This window comes from Tiliqua scincoides, chromosome 2 (genome assembly GCF_035046505.1).
Source record: "Tiliqua scincoides isolate rTilSci1 chromosome 2, rTilSci1.hap2, whole genome shotgun sequence".
NCBI classification, from domain to species: Eukaryota; Metazoa; Chordata; class Lepidosauria; order Squamata; family Scincidae; genus Tiliqua; species Tiliqua scincoides.
Window position 1 is genome coordinate 43,072,020 of NC_089822.1, and position 6,401 is coordinate 43,078,420.

At 44.7% G+C, this 6,401-nt stretch overlaps 1 pseudogene; it reads right to left on the reverse strand.

Moving 5' to 3' along the window:
- Positions 1-3,446: 3,446 nt before the first annotated feature.
- LOC136642751 (5S ribosomal RNA) lies at positions 3,447-3,568 on the reverse strand (annotated as a pseudogene).
- Between the last annotated feature and the right edge of the window lie 2,833 nt (positions 3,569-6,401).

Genomic DNA, 6,401 nt, shown 5'->3' on the forward strand with positions numbered 1-6,401 from the left:
AGGTAGTGACTCTTGAGTGAAAATCAAAGGTAACATGGGTTAAGTCTTAATCCCCAAACTGACATCTTTGCTTCAGGAAGCTTTGATGTTCTGCAGGGTGTAAAAACTTGCTTCGGATTCATGTGGCTTACTCTCCCTGGGAAAGAGAATTCATTCTGCATTTGTTTTCAGTGGATGACCTGTTCTCTCTGTGTCTGCACTGAGGCATAAAGCCCATTTATAGCTCCTAAAGAGACACAAGTCAACAAGGAAATATGGAATTTACCATAAAAGAAAATATTATTCGCTATGCACATACATAAAGCCCAGATGAAAGCCAGGCTTAACAGTTGCTGCATTTGTCTGGGACATTAAACAAAGAAGAAGAAAAAAAAACTTTGTAGGTATAGCATAAAAACAACAGACGGAGGGTAAGGAATGTTAGGCCCCATTAAAAAGAGTTTGAGCAATCCACGGTGTGAAGTGAATTGCAAAGGGAGCTGGTTAAGAAATGCTTGGTCTCTGGGTCTCTGTGATCATCTTAAAGTCTTCTTATTAATACAGTCTAAGTAAAACATTTCCTAGGTTTATGTCGCTGGCTAGGTTTATTACATGGCTAGGTCCACAAAGCTTTTTAAATGATGTGCTTTTTAAATAATGTGCTTAAATGGTCATAAGGGGAAACAAGAAAACCATACAAGTGTGGAAGGTAGATACATTTCTCATGGAAATCAGTGATATTCTTTAAAGTATAAAATGAGTAAAGGATTATCTGAGCAGCTGTCATAAATGAGTTTGAGGGTATAATAAATGATAGATTATTTTTATTTATTTTTCTCCTTTTTATACCACCCTTCCTCCAAGTAGCTCAGGATGGTGTACATGGTTCCTTCCCTACTTTTGTCCTCACAACAACCCTGTGAAGTAGGCTAGGCTGAGAGATACTGACTGATCCAAGGTCACCCAGGAAGCTTTATGGTTGAGCAGAGATTTCAATCTGAATTTTCCAGGTCTAAGTTCAACAGTGGAACCACTACACCAGTGATATTCAAACTGTGAGGCGCGGCTCTTTAGGGCAGCGCCAGGAACTCAAAGGGGAGGCGCGGGATGTCCTCTTGCAGCGATACAGTCACAGCCCTGGGCAGAATAGGAGCCCGTCGTCTGTGCTTTTTTTAAAGTAGAAGAAACAGGAGTTGCTCAGCTGCGAGAGTGGCTGCTGCCGCTCTTCCAAGCATGCTCGGCTTGCAGTCCTTAACCCTGACTGATCCTTGTCTGGTTGGTTCCTAGTTCCCAGCCTGGGATCGCTTCTCATCAAAGTGAAATCTCTCTTTCCAGCCCCCTCCCTCTTCCACTCCCCTCTTTCGATCTCCAAACCTTCCTGCTTTCCTCCCCCTCCCCTTAAAGTTGTTTCCATGCAGTTGGCAAAGGGGGAGGGGGGAGAGAGACAAGCACACACTTTGCTTGGCCAGGAGCAGAAAAAGGGTACTGTTTTTAAGGTGATTTATTAATCTCGTTGTTTGACTGAAGAGCAAAGGCTGTATTTTTAAAGTGATGAATCTTGCTATTTGAAGGGAATACTTATCAGCCATTGATGAAGTGATTGCCAGCCCAATCCTATCCACACTTTCCTGGGAGTAAGCCCCATTGACTCTAATGGGACTTACTTCTGAGTAGACACACATAGGCTTGAGCTGTGCATCTCCTAGCATAGGAGACAAATCAGCTTCCTAACCACACCCTTATCAGCTCTGATATATTTTCATTGTCTATTTTTGTTTTCTCCACCAGCTGCTGGAAAAATTTCATTTCATTTCATTAATAAAGGGTTCAATCCTATCCAAGGAGAATGGGAGAAATGACTAGTTGGATTGGGGTCCACAGGGGTGCGTGTGTGTAATGTTGGTCAGACTGGTTGTTCACAAAGTCCATTTGATAAAACAATTCTATTGGTATGCTTACAAAGTTAAAAAAATGAGTCTTCGTGGACCAGATAAAATCTACCTACTCCAACATCCTGTCTCCAACAGTGATCAGCAGCTGATCATTTATAAAGCATGTATATTGCTGTGTATTAATAATATATTTTTAAGATCTGCACTTAATTAATGATACAATTAATATAATTAATATCAATATAATATATATTTAATATTTAATATTATATTATAATAAATATGATATTATAATATTATATTTAATATATTTAATATAGTTAATATTTCTGGCCACTTCCTGTTTAATGATGTCACTTCCAGCCATCAGGAACATGATGGGGCAGTGATTTTCAACCTTTTCATCTTGCGGCACACTGGCAAGGCACTAAAATGGTCAAGGCACACCATCAGCTTTTTGACAATTGACAAGGCACACTGTGCTGTCAATGGGGGCTCATATCCCCCAATGGTCCTATTGATAAATGACCCTCTCCCAAATTCCCATGGCACACCTGGGGACCATTTGCGGCACACTAGTGTGCCACGGCACAGTGGTTGAAAATGGCTGTGATGGGGAGTCATGGCCAACAGCCATGGGGGTCAAGGGAGCCACTGGCCGGAAAAGTTTGAGTACCACTGCACTACACCATTAGAAAGCCACCACAATGTAAAAGTGTCCCATGCAAACATCTGCATCTGAGACAAAAAGAAACTAGCAGGGGACCAGAACATCAGAACCAGAGGGCTCTTTGCAAATACAACTTTTAATGCCTTAGAACCCAAACTAGTGTAAACAAATGTGAACATTATAATGACTACTATCTACTACTATCACCACGATACAGGTATGCAGTGGTTGATGACATTCCAACCAGTGACAGACTGCATATACACTGGTCCTTCAGTGGTCTCCCCAAGGGTGAGCGCGTACTAATAAGCCCATAGACAGCACTCCAAAATGCCCCAGTGCTGCTGCTTGCATACCTGAAAGGCCATTTCCTGCTTCTCACTGGGTGCCTTGCCGCACATCTGAAAGTGCTGGCTGCTTCACTGGCCAGGTATCAACCCAGCAGGCATTGCATAGGGTCAGCTGATGTAAAGAATTCCGGCTTGTTACCAGCCCATCAGCTGGTCCTATCCAATGCCTGCTGCGGTGATATTCGGCCAGTGGAGCAGCCAGCACTTTCAGGTTCATGAACAGTAGTAGCGGGACAGCCAGTGAGCAGCAGCCTTCCAGGTGCAGAGCAGTGGGATGGATTCGGAATGCACTTGGCAGGCTTTTTTGGGCATGCTCAATCAAGGTAGGCCATGTGGGACCTCTGGGCAATGTTACAAGCTGCTTCAGCCACATGGAAGCTGAGGCAGTTCACAGAGAGCACAAGAAAGGCTCCCAAGCTCATCGTCACAAGCATAGAAATAACTGTAGGTACTTGTTCGTATAATGACATCATTGGTTAATGCTGGACTTCAGGGAATGTATCCCTGTCATTAAGTGATGGTTGGCAACCTTCAGTCTCGAAAGACTCTGGTATAAGCCTACAGCACCTGGTATTCCCAGGCAGTCTCCCATCCAAATACTAACCAGGCCTGACCCTGCTTAGCTTCCGAGATCAGACGAGATCGGGCATGTTCAGGGTAACAGTTGCGATGCGTACTTGTATAGCACTTGAAGTTGCATTTCAAAGCTAGGGAAATACCAAAGGATTGATTAATTAGTTGTACAGATGATTGTCTGAAAAGAAAAGGAAATTATTCAATAACTCAACCTGATGATTTATGGAAGGGGGGGGGGACATTGCTCAATGATCTACAGAACATTCCTGTTGTAGAGGTCATCATGTGGCATTTCTCCTGCTGTAAAAGTGAGATGATGCAAATCCCTCTTAAGTGTGCTTATGTATTCCTGATTTTTCCCTGTTGAATGAATCTATCTACAGTAGGTGAATCTCTCAACAGTAAATGCATACAGTAAACCTAAAGAGAGTGTATACTGTGTCAGTTTAACTCAGACTTTTGAGCTCTGTAGCCTGCATTCAAGATGAACTTTCAGAAGAGAATTCTCATTAAAAGCAATGAACTGTAAAACTTTGACAACCCTGATGTTGAAGACAGGTCATCACAGTGTTGATTAAAACACAAAACTAGAATTTAGGGTACCAGGAACTACTAGAGTGCCTTTCTGCCTAACAGTGGACGGAGGGGGGAATTTGCTCTTGTATTTCATGTCCTTTTCCTTTCTGTCCCCAAGAGACATTCCAATTCCTAGTTCTGAATTTACTCTCCCCCCCACCCAGTTTGGTTGCTCCAACTGGACATGCTCATAATGTGCGTATGCCTGCCCATTTCAGTACATTGAAGCCAAAACTGTGGCAGGTGTTTGCCTTCAAGCAGGCACTTTTGAGCTTTTGTGCCCTGTGCCCTCTTCTGTGCACTGTTCAATCCTCCCCCCTTCAATCCTTGGTTGACTAAGCTCAGATTTAGATATATATATATCTAGACATTAAATAATTTGGCTGCTATCAGTCTCTTGCTAGCTTCCATTGCCTGTTTTTATCCTTCCTGCTGTGACTGTTTTTACAGTCTTCAGCCAAGCACACAGATCCCTTTTGGGCCTGAGTCTTGAAAATATTGAGCTCCCTTTTCAAAGTCATTCCTGCAGCTTTCCTTAATGAAGTTGCCTGACAAATGAGAGATCAATACAAAGAAAATCCAGCTTTGCAAACCTCTACCTGCCAAAAACATCGTTTAAATCGCATAGTGAGCTTAAACATTGCCTCTCTTCCTCACAAGAGCGTGCAATTAGTTGGGGTGGGGATTTTTAAATCAGGGACAACCATGAAGAAAATAAGAAGACAAAAACACTGTGGAAAATCTGTGAAGTTGGATCTGATATGTAAGAAAAAAAATCTGGATTTTCTTATCATGTTTGTGTATATTATATTATTTGTATTGGCAACCTTCAGTCTCGAAAGACTATGGTATCGCGCTCTGAAAGGTGGTTCTGGAACAGCGTCTAGTGTGGCTGAAAAGGCCAATCCGGGAGTGACAATCCCTTCCACACCGGGAGCAAGTGCAGTCTGTCCCTGGTCTGTCTCCCTGGCTATGGGCCTTCCTTCTTTGCCTCTTAGCCTCAGACTGTTGGCAAAGTGTCTCTTCAAACTGGGAAAGGCCATGCTGCACAGCCTGCCTCCAAGCGGGCCGCTCAGAGGCCAGGGTTTCCCACTTGTTGAGGTCCATCCCTAAGGCCTTCAGATCCCTCTTGCAGATGTCCTTGTATCGCAGCTGTGGTCTACCTGTAGGGCGCTTTCCTTGCACGAGTTCTCCATAGAGGAGATCCTTTGGGATCCGGCCATCATCCATTCTCACGACATGACCAAGCCAACGCAGGCGTCTCTGTTTCAGCAGTGAATACATGCTAGGGATTCCAGCACGTTCCAGGACTGTGTTGTTTGGAACTTTGTCCTGCCAGGTGATGCCGAGGATGCGTCGGAGGCAGCGCATGTGGAAAGCGCTCAGTTTCCTCTCCTGTTGTGGGCGAAGAGTCCATGACTCGCTGCAGTACAGAAGTGTACTCAGGACGCAAGCTCTGTAGACCTGGATCTTGGTATGTTCCGTCAGCTTCTTGTTGGACCAGACTCTCTTTGTGAGTCTGGAAAACGTGGTAGCTGCTTTACCGATGCGCCTGTTTAGCTCGGCATCGAGAGAATGAGTGTCGGAGATCGTTGAGCCAAGGTACACAAAGTCATGGACAACCTCCAGTTCATGCTCAGAGATTGTAATGCAGGGAGGTGAGTCCACATCCTGAACCGTGACCTGTGTTTTCTTCAGGCTGATTGTCAGTCCAAAATCTTGGCAGGCCTTGCTAAAACGATCCATGAGCTGCTGGAGATCTTTGGCAGAGTGGGTAGTGACAGCTGCATCGTCGGCAAAGAGGAAGTCACGCAGACATTTCAGCTGGACTTTGGATTTTGCTCTCAGTCTGGAGAGGTTGAAGAGCTTTCCGTCTGATCTGGTCCGGAGATAGATGCCTTCTGTTGCAGTTCCAAAGGCCTGCTTCAGCAGGACAGCGAAGAAAATCCCAAACAAGGTTGGTGCAAGAACACAGCCCTGCTTCACTCCGCTTCGGATGTCAAAAGGGTCTGATGTGGAGCCATCGAAGACAACAGTGCCCTTCATGTCCTTGTGGAAGGATCTGATGATGCTGAGGAGCCTGGGTGGACATCCAATCTTGGGGAGAATCTTGAAGAGGCCGTCTCTGCTGACCAGGTCGAAAGCCTTTGTGAGATCTATGAAGGCTATAAAGAGTGGCTGTCGTTGTTCCCTGCATTTCTCCTGCAGTTGTCTAAGGGAGAATACCATATCAGTGGTGGACCTGTTGGCTCGGAATCCACACTGCGATTCTGGATAGACGCTCTCTGCAAGTACCTGGAGCCTCTTTAGTACAACTCGGGCAAACAGCTTTCCTACAACGCTAAGGAGAGAGATGCC